The following is a 7475-nucleotide window of genomic DNA, read 5'->3' on the forward strand; positions in this document are numbered from 1 at the left end:
CCGTCAATTTGTTTTTTTTTAAAAAAAAACCTGTTTTTGTATAATATTTCAATTTTTTTTTTTCATTTTTACGTCACCTCCTACCCAAACACCCCTTCTTCCCGCCATCCCACCCATGACATTCCCGTCAAAAAAAATTAAGAAAAATTATTTTTGGGAAATATTTTAAATTTTTTTTTTTTTCATTTTTTATGCCACCCCTTTTACCCTCCCTCCCCCGCCCACCCAGGCCACCCCCATCAAATTATTTTTAAAAAAAAAGATATTTCAAATTTAATAAAAATTCATTTTTTATGCCATCCCTACCCCTACCCCATTCCCCAGCCGCCACTCTCCCCCCTCGAGACCCCGAAGGATTTTTTTTTTTGAAAAAAAAAATCATGGGTCAGATATCAAGGTTGAATTTTGGAACGGTCATCGGGGTCTCGTCTTAGTTTGGGTGTTGGGGTCGGGTCCTAGATCAATTATTGGGGTTGATTTTTGGATCAAAAATTATTTTCCTAAAGAGAATTTTTTAATCTCAAGCAAAAAATAATAGATATTTTCTGAAAAATATTTTTCATTCAACAACCAATCATTAAAAAAATATTTTCTATTTACCAGCCAAACATGAGAATATAAGTTAAAAATTCACTTGTTTTCCAAAAAAATATTATCTAGAAAAATATTTTCCTTCATACCAAACTCACCCTTTATTGTTATTTTCTCTCTCCTCACTCCTCTCTCCTCTCCTTGCCTCCTCTCTTCTCTCTCACCTTTTTTTGCTTTCTCTCTCAATACAAATACAAATTATAACAATTAGTTATAGATATACAAATTATAACAATTAGTTATAGAAATACAAATTATAACAATTAGTTATAGAAATACAAATGTTAACAATAAGTTATATAAATACAAATGATAATAATCAATTATACAAATATAAATATTAAGTGTCAATCATACAAATTCTCTTCAACGATACAAAATATAAATATACATCTATTCGTTTATACAACATTAATACAAATGATAACAATCAATTATGCAAATACAAATGTTGAACTTGATACAACATTGATACAATTGTATACATCAATACATATACATACTAATTACATATATACAATTATCAACAGATGTACAAATACAATCATTACATATGCATACTAGTTACATATATACAATTATCCAGCAGATATATAAAGACAATTCGTATCTCTCCTCTCTCTCGCTTCCCTCCTCTTTCTCTCAATCTCGCTCGCCTCTCTCCTCTTCTAATATGTAGCTACAATTCATAATAAAAATAAATTATATAGCTATTTTGACTCATTATATTTCTAAGTTTTTGTTATTTTTGAATTATTATTTTTTTGCTCTTGATATATATAGAGAATTGATGTATTAGTCACCATCTAAATTCTAAAATCTAATTTATTTTGAGAAGTGTTTTTTAATGTGCATATTCAAAGATAGAATGATTTTTTGATAGCTGAAACTAAAGTGGAGTGTCTGATTATATATTATATCTTATTTATACATGTATAATTCTAACCAACAATCAATCATTGGACAATTTTTTTCTCTTCGCATTTGTATTTTCTTGGAAAAGAATATTCTTCTTTTTGAAAACCTGTGTTGTGTGTGGTGGTGGCCATGTATAGTGATTATAAACAATATTCAATCTTTCATTGAACATACTAAAATGGCAGCCTTTTAAATACATAATTTTACCCACACAACTAATTTTCTGTTTCATCCTCCTTTTAAAATGTTTTTTTCTTATGAGATGGTTCTAATCTTTTTTATCATCATTTTCTTGATCCATTTCGTTATGCAATTGCTTCATTTGTATAATTGGAAACAATTTACTCCCCTGTTTTTTTTTAATATATTTATCCACTATTTTAAAATTATATTTTATTTTTGTTTTTTCACTTTTAACATATCAAGAAAAGATAATTATTTTTTTCTCATATTTTACCCTTAACATTAATTATTTATTTATTCCTCAAATCATTTTTCAAAAACTAATACTATAAAAAATCAATTAACATGGATAATTTAGTATAATAGTCATGTTAATTTTTTTTCCTTTTAATAAGTGTGTCAGGTCCAAACATGACATGTAAAAGTGAACAGAAGAAGTAATTAACAAATCCCAGCTGTAGATCTTTCAAATAAAATCTGAATGGAATTAATTAAAATTATTTATTATTTTTCCTTATAAACAAGAAAGAAAAGATTCTCTCAAAATAGTAAGCATTTAAAACTTTTACCCAATTTGATACATATATTTATTATACATACCTAAAATGAAATCTAATCCCAAATTTTCCAATAATCATAATAAAAGGATGGATCTACATCTTTTTTTTCCTAGCACAAATTTCAAAAAATAAAATAAAATTTGAGCAAGAACAAAAAAAAATGACCTATACACTATGGGTAACATTTTTTCTTATTCTCTTCATTTTACTTCAATACACATCTGCCGATTTAGTATCCAATGTGTGCGCCCAGACTCGAAACATTACCTTATGTTCTCAAACTCTTTATAATTCAATCGAGTACACCAATAACACCGATGCCAAAGGTCTAGCGTATATCATGATTGGAGCGGCCCTAGATCGGGCCGCTCACAATCTTGTCTACGTAAAGGGATTGATAGATAATCAAACTTCTACCAAACCAAATAATTCCAACCAATGTCTTCAAGTTTGCTATAAAGACTATAATTTGGTAGTAAAAGCAATTATCCCAAATGCAAATCAAAGTTTGTCTGCAGGCACGACTTTCGTTGCAGCTGTTGCAATTTTGTATTCTGCTGACAAAATTTTGGATTGTCAAGATGAAGATTGTGTGAAAATGTCATCGAATTTGAACGATAAATGTAATGAGTATGCTGATTTTGCACAGCTTGTTGCAGATGTATTAAGAGTAACTCCTAAAAAAATAAATTACTAGCTTGTCCCGTTAATAATATGGTAGCTAAACAATAAAATCTATCGCTATTTGTTAGTTGCGAGTTATTTGTGTTGTGCATTCGTTGTTCGAGGCATGTTGCTAATTTGATGATATGTTTAATCTTCGATTTGTGCTAAAATATGTTATAGTTATATGCTTTTCATAGGAGAGCTTGTCCCTTCGTTTCATGTATAATAACAAATGAATTACATGTTTAAAGTGCAAAGAAATTATTACTAATAATTGATATATATAATTTTTTTGGTTAATAAGATATTATATTATTATGTAGAATAGTTACAAAATATTATATAGAATATTATATTATATGAAAAGCATCATCAACATTGAGTTTGTTATATCAAGGGGAAGGAGTAAGCCATTTAATGTTGATTTCTTTCTTGTTAGTGCAGTGAATGTGTTTCTGAGTGGTATATTTAAATTCTAAAACTCTTATTATAGAGATTTCAAGGAATATGGTATATTTGGTTTTATTGAAAGTACTATTATTACCATTAAGTTAAATATGCCACATGACAAAAGAGAAAAAATCAAAGCAATTAAAAAAAGTAATGTGAAGATTCTTTACACTATGCAACCAATGATTCTAATGTTGAAGGATATGTTGGTTGGAAGTTGATACCCAAATCAAACCTAAATTTCACCGCTATGAAGCAAATCATAAAAAGGTATATTGGATAGTTTAATTGGTATATTTATGATTTTAATTTCTTGTTAAAAATTATATTTTAATATGTTTAGTTGCGGTCTGACATATATATGTTAGTTTTGGACTTGAAGAGCTATTTGGGGGAAGATAGAAAGAAAAAAAAAAGTAGATAATGAAGTGAATATTTATGTGAATGCTTTGTTTGGAGAGTATTTAAAAAAAAAATTCAAGATATTCTCAATCATCTCCACCTAGATCTACTTCATCTCATGATATATCTGATACATCTAGTTCTCAAAGTGTGAGAACAAAATCTTTGATAACTAAGTTTCACTTGAAGAAACAAAAGAAAGATTGTGGAAATGGAGGTGCTAAGTCAGAGTTGCAAAGATACATTAATTTATAGTATGGCATCGAAATGTACTTTTAATATTGATGGTCGTATTCTTGATCGATTTAGAAGCTATTTGACTCCTAAATTTGTGCAATCTCTTATTTGTGCTATAGATTGACTTAGAAAAGAAACTCATTCTATAGGTGTGAAAGAAAGTTTGGAATATCTTGAGAAAGTTGAAGTTTGTAAGATTTAATACTTGTTGTATATTTTAGTGTAAAACTAATTTACTTATTTATGTCTTTTGTGTTTTACTCCCTCCATTCCATATTAATTGAATTTTTGAGGCATTTTACATTTTTCAAATTAACTTAATTGTTCAATCTTCAAGACTATTTTTAAAATATTCTTCCAATTTTACCCTTCATTTGGATTTTCAATGTGATGACTTCAATAAATTTGACAATAATTAATAAGGGTAAAAATGGAAAACTATATTCAATTTATGTCTTAATCTACTTTTCTTAAAGAGTGTGAAACACCTCAAAAATTCAATTAATATGAAATAGAGAGAGTAATGTCTAATGGTGATTAATATGGAATAGAGGGAGTAATGCCCTAATGGTGAATTTCAATTTTTAATATTTTATTTGGTTTTGAACATATGATATATATTAAATTTTAAATTTTAATTTGATCTTTTTATTAGGTTCAGCCGTTCAAGTCAATGGAAACAAAATTGGCAAAGTGTTCAAGTTGATCTTTTGATTAAGTTCAACCGTTCAAGTTCAATGGTAGCAAAATTGTCAAAGTGTTGTTTCGGGTGAGGATGACTCATGTATAAATTTATATTTTGAATTTGATGACTTGTAATTGCTATTATTTTTTAGTAGGAAAAGGGTCAAAATGTCCTTAAACTGTATAGTTACCAAATGAGTCAAAAATGTTTTTTTTAATGAATATTTTACTTTTTTAAACACATCCGAATTAATATAAAACATTGTTCTTGTTTTCTTTCTTTTTTAAATCACTTTAACAAATAAAAATGTAGGATTTTTTTTTCTTTTTAATTTCATTTTATCAATTAAAATAAAATAACTTTATGTACCTTTGGACAAATAATATATGTCATATATAAGATTATAGTATATCCATAATTAATTTATCCTTATATTACAATAAAGAATAATTATATTATAAAATAAGAGATACTTGTTGTAAATCATTTTGGTGGTTAAATGGATGACCATAACTCCTTGGTTAATTTCCCTCATTTATGAGTAGTAATGTTGTTGATAATGTGGTCAAATGGATGACCATAACTCCTAGGTTAATTTCATCCTTTATTGGTAGTAATGTTGTTGATAATATAGTTAATTGGATGACCATAACTCCTAAGTTTATTTCCTCCTTAATGGGTAGTAATTCTCAAGGTTTAATGTAATGTTTATGACACTTGAAAGAAAGAAAGTGATCTTATATTGCTTCTCTTGTCTTATAGTCTTCTTCTCTTCCTCTTTATATTGTTCTTTTGTTCTTAAGTTTTACAACACGTTATCAGCACGAAGTCTCAAGGTTGAACAACATTTCTTGTGAGGTATCCATTTATAATCTAATGTTAAAATTATTAAATTGTGGCTATACTTTTTATACTTTACATGTTATTTATAATTGAATAAAAAAAAAGGCTAACCATTTATCGATTTTGCGAGGAGAAGATGAAGGTCATTGTTTTGTGAAAAAAAAATGAATGGACTACAAATTCGAGTGTTTTCTGTTCTCAATGGAAAACGTGAATTATCTATACTATTGATTAATTTTTAATGAAAAGACTTTATCAACAATTTTACTAAAAGTTATTTTTGTTATTTGTGAGGCATAATATTAATTTAAATTGTATGCTAATTTTACTTTGATGAAAAAAAAGTTTTGCTACTTAATTATTTACTCATTGTCTATTTTACTCTAATTTATCAAAGCTTGAGTTCGTGGCACTTGACATTTCTGGAAATAATTACTTGTCATGGGTACTCGATGCTGAAATTCACCTTGACGCTAAAGGTCTTGGTGCCACTATTACCAATGGTAATACAGCGTCGAGTCAGGACTAAAGACAAAGGCAATGATTTTCCTTCGTCATCATCTGGATGAAGGATTGAAGGTTGAATACCTTACGGTGAAAGATCCACTTGAATTGTGGACTGGTTTGAAGGAAAGGTATGACCACCTTAAGGCAATGGTATTGCCAAGGGCTCGTTATGAATGGATTCACTTGTGGTTACAAGATTTTAAAACTATATGTGAATATAATTTTGTTGTATACAAAATTACTGCCCAATTGAAATTATGTGGAGAAGATATAAAAGATGAGGACATGTTGGAAAAGACTCTCACAACTTTTCATGCCTCAAATTTGATATTACAACAACAATACCGTGAAAGAGGATTCAAAAAGTATTATGAGTTGATCACATGCCTTCTTGTAGCTGAGCAACATAATACTCTTTTATTGAAAAATCATGAGGCCCGTCCCATAGGAACTGCTCCGTTACCGGAAGCAAATGAGGTTGAAGCACATGGCCAGTCTGAAAGAAAGCAAAATAAAAATCAAGGTCAAAATAATGTGCGTTGACATGGTAATGGCAGAGGACGATATAATAATCGTCGTGGTGGTGGTCGCCACAAAAGGGAGAACAATATGTGTTCGCAAAGCAGTCCTTCAAGAGGCAATTGTCAACGTTGTGGAATGAAAGGGCATTGGAAGAATGAATGCCGAGAAGCTGAGCATTTTGTTAGGCTTTATCAAGATTCCTTGAAAAGAAAAGGAAATAAAAATGGTGCATCTGATATTAATACTCGGGTGGAGTCACACTTGACTTATAAAAATTATGCCGAGGCGGGGCCTTCACAAAAATATGATGACAATATTGAAGCAAATTTGCCTTTAAAAGATGATGATTTTGATGAACTTGATGATATTACTCACTTGGAAGTTGAAGACTTCTTTGGAGATCAAAACTAATGTTTGATCATTTGATTGGGGAAAATAATTATGTTGTTTTATTTATGTGCTTTTAAGTGTTATGCTTTTCCTTATGTTGTTTTTATATTCACAAAAAAAAAAGTAATTTTATTTTCTTGCATAGTTGTTGACATTTCATATTTCTTATGATGTACTTTTATTTTAGGGAAAATTATATATAATAGCAAACTATTAATTCAAATTAAATGCTATAAATATAGTTTGATTTAATTGTACCTCATAGCAAATTGTTGCTATTTCACCTCTCTCCTGATGAATCTCGCTCGCCACTCTCGTTCTCTCCCTCGCCTCTCTCATTTTTTATACAAACACAAGTGTATAAAGTGTGTTTGTATTTGTATAAAGCGAGAGAAAATTGTATATATACATATATTTTCGTTCCCCTCTCTCCCCTCTCCCAGATCTCGCTCGCCACTTTCTCAGATCTCGCTCTCTCACTCGCCTCTCACTTTATACAAAAACGCAAATGTATAAAATGC

Source organism: Solanum tuberosum, unplaced genomic scaffold, assembly GCF_000226075.1.
Source record: "Solanum tuberosum cultivar DM 1-3 516 R44 unplaced genomic scaffold, SolTub_3.0 scf00439, whole genome shotgun sequence".
NCBI classification, from domain to species: Eukaryota; Viridiplantae; Streptophyta; class Magnoliopsida; order Solanales; family Solanaceae; genus Solanum; species Solanum tuberosum.